The 11,145-nt window shown below is 32.0% G+C and overlaps 1 protein-coding gene across 1 annotated transcript in view; it reads left to right on the forward strand.

The window, feature by feature from the left end:
• The window catches only part of LOC113512494 (protein O-mannosyl-transferase TMTC2), a 152,390-nt gene that overhangs the window by 67,367 nt on the left and 73,878 nt on the right, over nucleotides 1-11,145 (forward strand). The gene's annotated exons all lie outside the window — the stretch shown is intronic.

Consider the following 11,145-nt stretch of genomic DNA (forward strand, 5'->3'; position numbering starts at 1 on the left):
CCCCACATAGCTCCCCATCCTTGCTTGACCTTATTATTGTTACTAATCCCGATAATGTGGACACCTTTGGACAAACACCTTCCCCATTTTCCTACCATGATCTGATTTTCGTTTCCTATAAACTACGTATGCCCAAACGTCATTCTAAATTTCTTTTTCTGCGTAATTTCAAGAGTATTGATTTAAACCTACTTAGTTCCGATGCAAGGAAAATCGATTGGTCCCCTGTCTTAGATTGTCCTGATATTAATGGTAAAGTTGCAGCCTTAAACAGTATCTTAATTCACCTCTACGATGTTCATGCTCCTCTGCGACGTATTAGAGTTAAACATCTTCCAGCTCCTTGGTTAGATGAAACAATAAAAACTTTTATGGCTAAACGTGATAGAGCCAAGAGAAAGTATAGAAGGTCTCCGACGGAATGTAATTTAATTACTTACAAAAATTTACGCAATCGCTGTAGTAGAATGTGTAGGGATGCTAAACATATATAACTCCTTGAATGGTCGCAGTCCTGATCAAATGTGGAAATTCTTAAAGTCACTCGGGATTGGTAAGGCTAATGATGAATCCTCCATTTCGTTTAATCTTAATGATATTAATAACCATTTCTGTAAATTACCCACACATCTTGACGATAATGTCAAACCTAATACTTTAGAACAATTATCAAAAATGCCCAGACCTGAGTGCGATTCCTTCTCTTTCAGCTTGATTACAGAGTGTGATGTTAAGAGGCACCTCCTTACCATTTCTTCCAAAGCGTCAGGTGCTGACGGAGTAGGCACACAAATGTTGCACCCTATTATGGATGAACTTGTATCAATTATTACACATATAATAAATTTTTCTCTTGATACATGTTCTTTTCCAGAACTTTGGAAGAAAGCCTACATCATTCCTGACCCTAAAACATCTAATCCATCTACTCTCTCTGATTATAGACCTATCTCGATTCTACCCACTTTATCAAAGTTATTAGAGCAAATAGTTCATAAACAATTGTCCGTTTATCTGTCTAGTAATAATCTGCTAAGTCCTTTGCAATCTGGTTTCCGCCCTGGTCACAGTACAGTCCGTGCTCTTGTTAAAGTCACTGACGACATACGCCGGGCTATGGACAACCACTCCCTCACACTCCTTGTTCCCCTTGACTTTAGCAGTGCCTTTAACTCTGTAGATTATGATATTCTTTTAAATATCCTTTCATCTCTTAACATATCTCCACCTGTAATCAATTGGTTTAACTCTTATCTTCGGGGTCGACTGCAGTGTGTTCGCCATGGTGAGGATACCTCGGATTGGTGTGCGGTTACTGCAGGAGTCCCTCAAGGCGGCGTATTATCTCCTCTTCTTTTCTCTACATTTATCAATGCTATAACTCATGTAATTTTTTCTTCCTACCATCTCTACGCAGACGATTTGCAATTATATTTTCATTTTAATCTTTGCGACATATCTGAAGCAATTGACGATATGAATTTTCAGCTCCTTAAAGTATCAGAAAGGGCTAGATCCTTTGGGCTTCTAGTTAACCCGCGAAAATCCCAAGCTCTCATTATAGGTGGTCATCGTAATTATAAAATGCTTGATCATGATGCTTTGCCTCCTATTTACTATGAAAATGAGTTAACTGCATATGCCAAGAAAGCAAAAAACCTAGGTGTTATAATTGATTGCAATTTATCCTGGAATGAACATATTAATGGGGTGAGCAGAAAGTTGTGTTTTTCATTTCATTCTTTTAAACGACTGCAAAAATTCCTACCATTTAAGACAAGGCTTACTTTGGCTCAAGCTCTACTGTTACCTCTCCTTGATTATGCCGACATATCCTACCTTGATGCAACTGAGAGCTTTTGAACAAATTAGAGAGATTGCAGAATTTGTGCATACGCTTTATATCTGTGCCTCTAGTGAGAAAGGGTATAACTCAAGTTATAGCCTTTTTCTTTTTTAGGCTACTTTAAATAAACAAATTTTTCTCTTTCGAATGGTATAAGAATCGTAACGATATCTTTAAAAACAATAGAGATAGTAAACATGTAAAAGGCTACAATTAACAAAATATTTGTGGTAAAAAAGTCATAATTAGAAATAAAACTACAATATTTTACAAAAATAGTGCCAAAAATGACAAGATACTTAGAACCACCCTTTAAATATGAATTTATTTTTGTGTAAAATGAATCAGTTCGATTTGAACCCTTTTACACCATTTAATAGCGATTATTTTTTTATAGCGTAAAATATTGTTTTTCTTCAATACTTCAATAAAATAGTTTTAATTCAACTTAAAACTATTTTCACATGATAATTTTAATATTTTTGTTAAGTGTGATTAGGTATAATAGAATTATTTTTAAAACTATAGGTTTTACACAAAAACCGACAATTGCATAAGAAAGAGGAGAAAAAATTACTATAAATGCAATCATTGACTTGTTCAATTAGCAAATAATAAAAGCAGCAGAATTTTTTTTCTTTATTTAAAATAGTTTTTTGGCTCTCCTGAAAAGTGGCCATTTTGAATTGAACCTTTTCTCACTAGAGGCACAGATATATGGTCTGCGTAAATATGATCATGTCTCCGCCTATAGAACAAAATTGAATTGGCTGCCAATTCGAAGGCGTCGAGACTTTCATATAATGTCGTTTTTGTATTCCGTTCTTTATAACCCTTCTTTTCCCACTTATCTTCGTGAACGTTTCGATTTTCTAGTTCCTCATGACGTGTCCTCCCGGTCGACGAAATCTCTTATCCTCAAACTCCCTTCACACTCATCTACGCGCTATAGTGGATCTTTTACCGTCCATTCTGCTAGATTATGGAATTCTCTTCCCATGTCTATCCGTGAGAGTCAATCCCTTAATATTTTTAAGAGTAGACTTAAAGAGCATCTTCTATCTCTATGAACATATATTTATTTATCTATATATGTAGGTATATTGTATGTATATGTGTATGTATGTGTATGTATGTGTATGTATGTGTATGTATATGCATGGATGTAGGTATATATTTATGTATATGTATATGTGTATTTGTACGATAAAATATAATGTAATTCATTTAATGTAGCCTGTTTAAAAATTGTACACTGCTGTATCCGCTGACATTGATGCTCCTTTCCACTTTGGGTTTGCTGGAAGAAAACTCTATCAGAGTTAAGCTCGCCTTTGTACTTTTGTTTACCTCTGTCATATTTATCTAACTAATGTGTACAATAAAGTATTAAAATAAATAAATAAAATAAAAATGTATGGTGTTTTGTTTTTTTAATCGCCCACTGTAACATCCTGGGGATAAAAAAAATGTGATGACATACTTTGTTAAACTTCATAAAATAACTCCGTTATGTATAGCTATCACTATTTTATAAATATGTATATAACGTCTGTTAATCTGCAAGTATGTGGTATCGAACAGGGTTACCTATTACCTGTCACCTATACTGTATATTTTTGCTCCCTTATTCATGAAATCTAAAACCTTCTACAAACCTATTTTAACTGTTACACTGTTTTATCACTTTGTTACCAATTTATAATTTTGTGTAAAAGAAAGAGAAAAAACAGTTCAATAGATAAAATAGGTTTATAAGAGATTAGACGTTTTTTTTATAAATGAGTGGGTAACTCTGTTACTACGCTAAACATCCATAATATATGTATTGTCATACAACTGTACAAGATTATATTATGTTTGCAATGTTCATTTCCAAAATTATACCATTTTAGTACATAAGTTAAACGCACCCAAGCTCAATAGTCATTACTCGTCTTTATAGACACACAGGCACATATATATAAGCTCAAAAAAGATAGAACTATAGCGTATGAAATACAAATACGACATTAATAACGCTTTTAGGACCCCAAAGAACTGCTTGATAACCTTTTTATTAGTGCGGCGTAAAAATATTATGACATTTTTGTTTCAAACACCTAACAGTGGTCGGAATTAAGAAAGCTTTTTCCTGTTGTAGAGATTTCGTCATGTAGTTATGAGGGCATTAAAGTTAATGGACCCCTCGGCACCGTCGCCTACGTCGGTGAGTTTATGGGTTTATAGGCAAGGTATCCCAGTGGAAACATGTTTGTAAAATATTCCGTCTTTGAAACCTTTTTCTTGGTTTATTATGTAAGATTATTTAATGAACGTAGATTAAAATTCAGTGAGATCCGTGAATTAAGTAATACTAGATGCGTATATACAGGAAGTGAATATTATTATAGTATATGTAGGCAGCAAATACTTTGGAATTTCTGACATTTATAAATTTCCAAAAGAAAGAGGTTTCTAATATATCGGATTTTTTATTTGTAGATATATTATGCTTTTATTTCACTAGTTTTAAACAGATTTTATTAATTACAGACTTATACGATACAATATTTATACTATACGAGTAAATATTAAGTTTTTATTAAAAATATCAGCCCGGCGGTTTTTCTCTCGTTTGTATCGCTATAATGGAATATATAAATCAAATCAGTACATTGTAGAAAATAATAAATTTCCAATTTACTTTATAATATTGTATTAATTATGGTATAAGGAATAGAAAAATGCAATTTAAGCTTAAATAAACATCAGTTCACATAAACATTCTCAATCGAAAGACATATTGCCACTTTGCAATCGGACTTTCTACCATGTTAAACTCAAACGCAATTTATTATTATCTTAAACTCAATACTAGTAACTTTTCTTAACAATGCTATGAAACTCTTTCTCCGAGTTTTAATATTTTCCATTTCTTACATTTAAATGTATGTAACCATAACATCAGTAAAATCGACATTAAGAAATGCTTGTGTTTATTTTAATTTGTCGGATTTTAAATGGATTTACTGTCTAATAGTACAAATTATCTATTTCTATTTAATTTTGTATAAGTATATATACTATCTGAAATAAAAATCATGAGCATCCTTTTAAGAAAATGGAAAGTATGGATCGGAAAGCGATGTAAAGTTAGTCTCCCATACTGACTGGACATGGCGTGTTAGTATAACAGATTGTTTTTTTGTTTTTGTTTTCTATCGTGGCATTTTTCAACTTATGTTCTCTTTCACCCTATATAGAATTTATCTGTAAAGTCCCTAAATTCTAAAGTTATTTGAAAACAATAAAAGCCGAATATCTGTTTATTCTTCTTAGTAAAAACCGCGTTCTGAATTGGTGGGAGAATAAAACTGTTTTAGTGTCTCATAATGACCATTATGAGTAAGTATATTTAAATACTATAATTTGAGTTCAATAATAATGTTTATCTATGTCAGAAAATTAAACAGAAAGGCCGAAAACCTTCGTTCTTACATATTTCCTGTCTTCCTTTATCAAAATTATGAAATTTGTATTTTTTTTTATACAGCTTAGAATGGCAAACAAGCTGACGGCCCACCTGATAGAAAGTGGTAACCGTCGCCTATAGACATGAGCAGTACCATGGACATAACAGAGTATACTGTTTCGCCCATGATACCCCCCATGCGTTGCCATTCCTGAGGACTCAGGTGTTATTCCTCTGTACCCTGTAAATTCACGCCATATCCCATCTTTCAAACCGAAACACAGCCATGTAAACACAACTGCTTCACAGTTGAAACACGAATGGGACAGAGGTACCCAAGCAATCGACATTTGTATAAAGTCTCCCTCTGGTATATCATTTTACTTGACTCACAAATGCATCTGAGAAAATAAAAGATCTTCAATTGATATTTAAACTATTAAATAAATAACCTACATTACTTATTTTGCCGTGTGGTCCCGGCATATAATAGGCCACCCCTTCCTTACCCATCGGTGTCGTAAGAATCGAAGAAGGGAGGGCGAGGGGTGGACAGCAGTGACCCTCTTAAAATATCTTTAAATCCTAACTGCGGTTGCCAACCCGCCTGTCAAGCGTGGCAACTACTGGCGAAACTCCTTAAGGGAGAGGCTTAAGTACAGTAGTGAACAGTTAAAGACGGAAATAATGAATAACCTACAGGTGAAAATAATTAATTATTGTATTTAACAATAACTTAAAGGTAGATAACCTTGGAGTTATTGTTAAATACAATAATACAGTTAGATACTAATTAATTAAGACGCCTACGCTAATATCAAAGAACAATACATGAGAAGTATAACTCATGTCATTCTCATATAAAGTTTCTCCGCATTATTAGACTGAAATGCAAAATTGTAGCTGCTTAAGGCTGTGGGTTTTTCAAGCAGACTGAGGCCCGGTATTTGCGAGGCGAGGTTGGTAATGTCAGTCAGCCAGTAAATTTTCCAGATAAAAACCCTCTGACGTCTAGCTCGCTTATTTAATTAAGATATTTGCTTTGACTTGAACACTGACGAAATGGATGAATTAAAATTGCATAGATGAATGTTTAAGGAGCACGTCTCGTTACATTTCTCACTACTAAATTCTACTGGACTGTTTGAAAGTAGAATTGAAGCTACATTTTGTATTTCAATTAATTATAAAGAGTTAGGTTTATTATATATATTTTTCGCGGGCTGTATTACAGGCAAAAGACATCATATTAGTTAACTGTATCTAATATATTTATCAGGTAACAATAACTTTATATTATATATATATATATATATATATATATATATATATATATATATATATATATATATATATATATATATATATATATATATATATATATAATTTCAATAACTTCAGTAATTTCAGTAACTCAACTAAAAAAAATCATTTACTGAAATATACTGCATGTACGCTTAAGATTAGTAGATACTACTATAAAATAGAGATACAAGGCTAGGTACGAGTAGGTGAGATAAACGTGTTTATCCCTCCGCGGCAAACAAATGAGGGTAATCTCTCCGCACGTATATTCACATTGTGAACCATCCAAATGTAACAAATTGAGGATCTTATTTTTAATTAAAACGAAGAAAAGGTTTTTATATTTAGATTCGTATTTCTATATATTTAGTATCTAGAGCTATAATTTTATTTTCTTATATTATAGATATTAAATAGTTGACTCAGACGTAATGAAGTATTGAAGGTGTTTGTATCCAGATTTAATAAGAAAACTATTGTTTGCGTATAATCTATACTTATAAAATATAATAATTTTACTGTAAATTTTCAGGTTTGAAATCAAAGGTAGCCTGGAAGAGATCGCTTTTAGCGATAAGGTCGTCCATTGTTTTCTCATTGTGATTAATTCTTGTAATTGTTTAGTTTACTATTATAATCTTTTGGAGGAAACAATAAAAAGTATCTATCTACGTATAAAATATAACAAAAATGTAACTAGACTATTTTTATGTACATTAGAAAATATTAAACGAATTTGAATGAAAATTTATGATAATTTAGTACCCTAAATAACTAATTTTATTACGATAAAATGTCTTTGTGACTTTCCATCAAGTTGGCCGTCTGCTTATTTGCCATTCTAAGTTAAATAAAAAAAAATGTCTATTGTTATACTATCTAACTATCTATATATGGTAACATTATTCCCATGGAAAAATAATAAAAATCGCCGCGGGAACGTCACAAGCACAGCCAGTAAAATGAATAAACAGATTGGATCGACTTTCTTATACAACAATAGCGGAAGTTTTTTATGAATTTGGTTTGTGAAATGACAGAAAGATTAATATGGATAAATTCTGAGTTTGTCAGGAGTCGTCAGATGCCTGGGTAACAATGCAGCATTGACACTCGACTTTCTAATACGAAAGTCTTCCAATAGAAACTATAATATTGTATATATTTATTGTTTTAAGCATCCTAAAGATTGAGTGGTAGAAAATGCTTATAGCATTAAGTCCGCTTTTTGTACTCCATTGTATTCAATAATCATTGTGGTCAATAAAGTTTAAATAAATAAAAATTTACGTACACATTTTTGTATTAATTTATATCAGATTTATACACATTTTACGCTGGAAAATTAAAATCATAGTGAAATGTCTTCCAAAATTAGACTGCCAAAACTATATTTACCTCATAGTACAGAGAGTAAAGACGTTGTACTATGGAACAATTAAGGGAAAGCTGGATTTTTGCATGAACCTTCCTTTTGTGGTTCTAAACAAAATCCTAAAAGTCCTCATTGATTCGTGTGCCGCTAAAAATGTTACTCGGGGTCAAAGGTCACAAAAAACAGTTTTTCGCGAATATCTCGTTAAGGGTCACAGTTATTGAAAAAAAAATGTGGTTATCAAATTTGTAGCTAATAAAATTGCCTACAAAAAACATATCATTACGTTTTTCCTTAAAACTAATAGTTTTTGAGAAAATTTATTTAAAAAGTTTTAACGTTTATGTTTCTCATATACCGTGCACTCCTTTGAGGTAGATACAAGATGTGTTTAGTTGAGGTAGAGTACAAGTGGTGTCCACAGCAGTGATTGAAAATTCTTAATTTATGAAGATAAATAACGAAATAAACAAGTGAGTGAGGGAAATAAAAATGAACAAATTATCAATTTTTTGTCTTTATACCCTAAACTATTACAGAATACGATTGTAAAATAACTCTGTAAGTGAATATGCTTATTTTTCGCAGAGATTAAAGTTACCAAAATTATATCATAAGATCGAGGTTTTCAGATTGAAAATGAATACGTGTACATAGGCTTACGGTAATTTAAAAAGTAAATATTAAAATGTCTCTGTTTATAATTTAAAAATTATCATAGTAATTACCTTAATTGCTGTGCTTAATTGGTTTGCTATAAACTTTTTATATTTGTATACATAATACAAATATAAAAAGTTTATAGCAAACCAAATATAAATTATTTCATATGTAACATACCTATACTTATGTATATAGGTATGTTATACATACCTATATTTTACATACACATATAGAAAAAAGTTTCAATATACATTATACCTTTATAAACGCAAATAAATTGACATGATATCATATTTCATGGAATAATATGATATACAATGTATTATTAGCATATCCATTTTCTATTCAGTCCATTTTCATCTTTACGTCATATTTAATTATTATTATTCATTACACATTACACAATACAGTAATCATTTAGGTACAAACCAAATTTATTGTCTGAACGATAGGCATATAGTGCACACACTAACTCAGGTAGGTGCGAAAAAGATCCGTTGTATTATTCAACACTCTTTCCTCATTCCAATTGATTAATTTGATGTTCATCTAAGTTTCTCCGAGATTTCCGTTTTGCTTCACGCGGTCTCGTGTAAATTGTGCTGGAAATCGGAAACGGCATCGTTAGTTTTGCGCAGGGGTTTCCCCTGGGTCAGGCAGGTCGAACAGGGGACGAGGCAACCTTCATAAATCTTTTCCTCGAGCTCCCCGCAACTAACAAGCCGCCACGGCGCAGACCGCACTCGCATACATCGAACCCGTAAACCAGTAAATAACCGTGAAAACTTTCATAATAACACCACTTTAAGTAGATTAGAATACCTAACTGATCGTATTTTCATATTAATCATGTAGTGAAAGAGGGTTCCCGCTTATAGGTGGCATCAGTAATTTAATAATCTAAAGGGACGTCTTACCACCGCTCACCCCTTTTAAATCAATTTTATCGAGCCGCCTTCACTATGAATTAAAATTATTACAGCTTTAGATACAAGACCCTCATTTATTTACGGTCTCATAGTTTTATTCATTTGTATTATGAATAGAAAGGAAACGATTACTTATGCGCAAAGCAGGATGTTATTTGCATGAGTAGTCTTTACAATACTGTATTTTGTTCATGAGTTTTTCTTCCATTTATGTAGCATACATAGTTTTGCTTAATAAGTTCCCGGGTTTGATTCCCGGTTGAGCCAACAACGTTTTCTAAATTGACACAGGGTATCCTAGCTTAAAAACCAGACGTTTGGTGTGATTGCTTTGTTATATATACAATACATATACACTACTAACATAGTGTAACATAGTGTACTTATAAATCCTCAGTATCATAACAACAATGACGTTTAAAATACAAAAATTATAAAAAGGTCGATGAACCAGTCAAGCTATCAACAACAATAATAAAAACGATGTGTGTATTCCCAGAATATGTAATCGGTTTAAATACAAAATCCATTTTACAACTACCTACTTAACAAGTGATTGAAAACACAAATAAAACATATACGAATAAGGTATAATGAATATCGAAACGCCACAAAAGTATCACGGTTCTGAAATATTGCAACAAATTTTTTGACAGATATTAATGAAATATTTCTTCAGGGTAATCAATCAATAAGAAGTTAAAAGAATTTGAATAAAATAAACAAAATGCTTAGTGCCCAGACTTTTTCTGTTTTACTGTTTGTGAAATATTATTGTTTAGAGTTTTTATATTTTAACATTTTTTCTAATATGCACATGGAAAAGTGGATGTGTTGATTTTTACTTAAACGACATTAGTCACGAATACTCTGACTATTCCATTAGTAATTACAGTCGTAAGCATATTTTAGTCGTAAGCATAGTTTATTTATAATTTTTATCATGTAAAATTATTAACTATATAATGCAATTCATTAAAAATACACTTTTAAAATTTCTGTATTTTTCTTTATCTTCAGTTTCACAGCTATAATTTTGCTAATTATAAACCGATTATATATATATTTTTTTTATTTTTATTAAAAGTGTTTTTTTTTATACAACTTAGAATGGCAAACAAGCTGACGGCCCACCTGATGGAAAGTGGTAACCGTCGCCTATAGACATGAGCAGTACTATGGACATAAAAAAGTATACTGTTTCGCCCATGATACCCCCCATGCGTTGCCATTGCTGAGAACTCAGGTGTTATTCCTCTGTACCCAGTAAATTCACGCCATATCCCACCCTTCAAACCGAAACACAGCCATGTAAACACAACTGCTTCACGGTAGAAACACGAATGGGACAGAGGTACCCAAGCAATCGACTTTTGTACAAAGTCTTCCTCTGGTTAAATTATTGCAAGATAAATAAAAAATATTATATGGCCACCCAAAATAGCAAGAGCCACAAATAAAAATTCTTAAAAATAATTATTACAAAAAAATGAAACAAAATTGCGACTCTCGACATGGTAGGTTCACCATCAAATTTTGTTGTATGACCACGGAAACATTGAAAGTCGGCAAC

Source organism: Galleria mellonella, unplaced genomic scaffold, assembly GCF_026898425.1.
Source record: "Galleria mellonella isolate WM207_F2 unplaced genomic scaffold, CSIRO_AGI_GalMel_v1 utg64, whole genome shotgun sequence".
Lineage (NCBI taxonomy): Eukaryota > Metazoa > Arthropoda > Insecta > Lepidoptera > Pyralidae > Galleria > Galleria mellonella.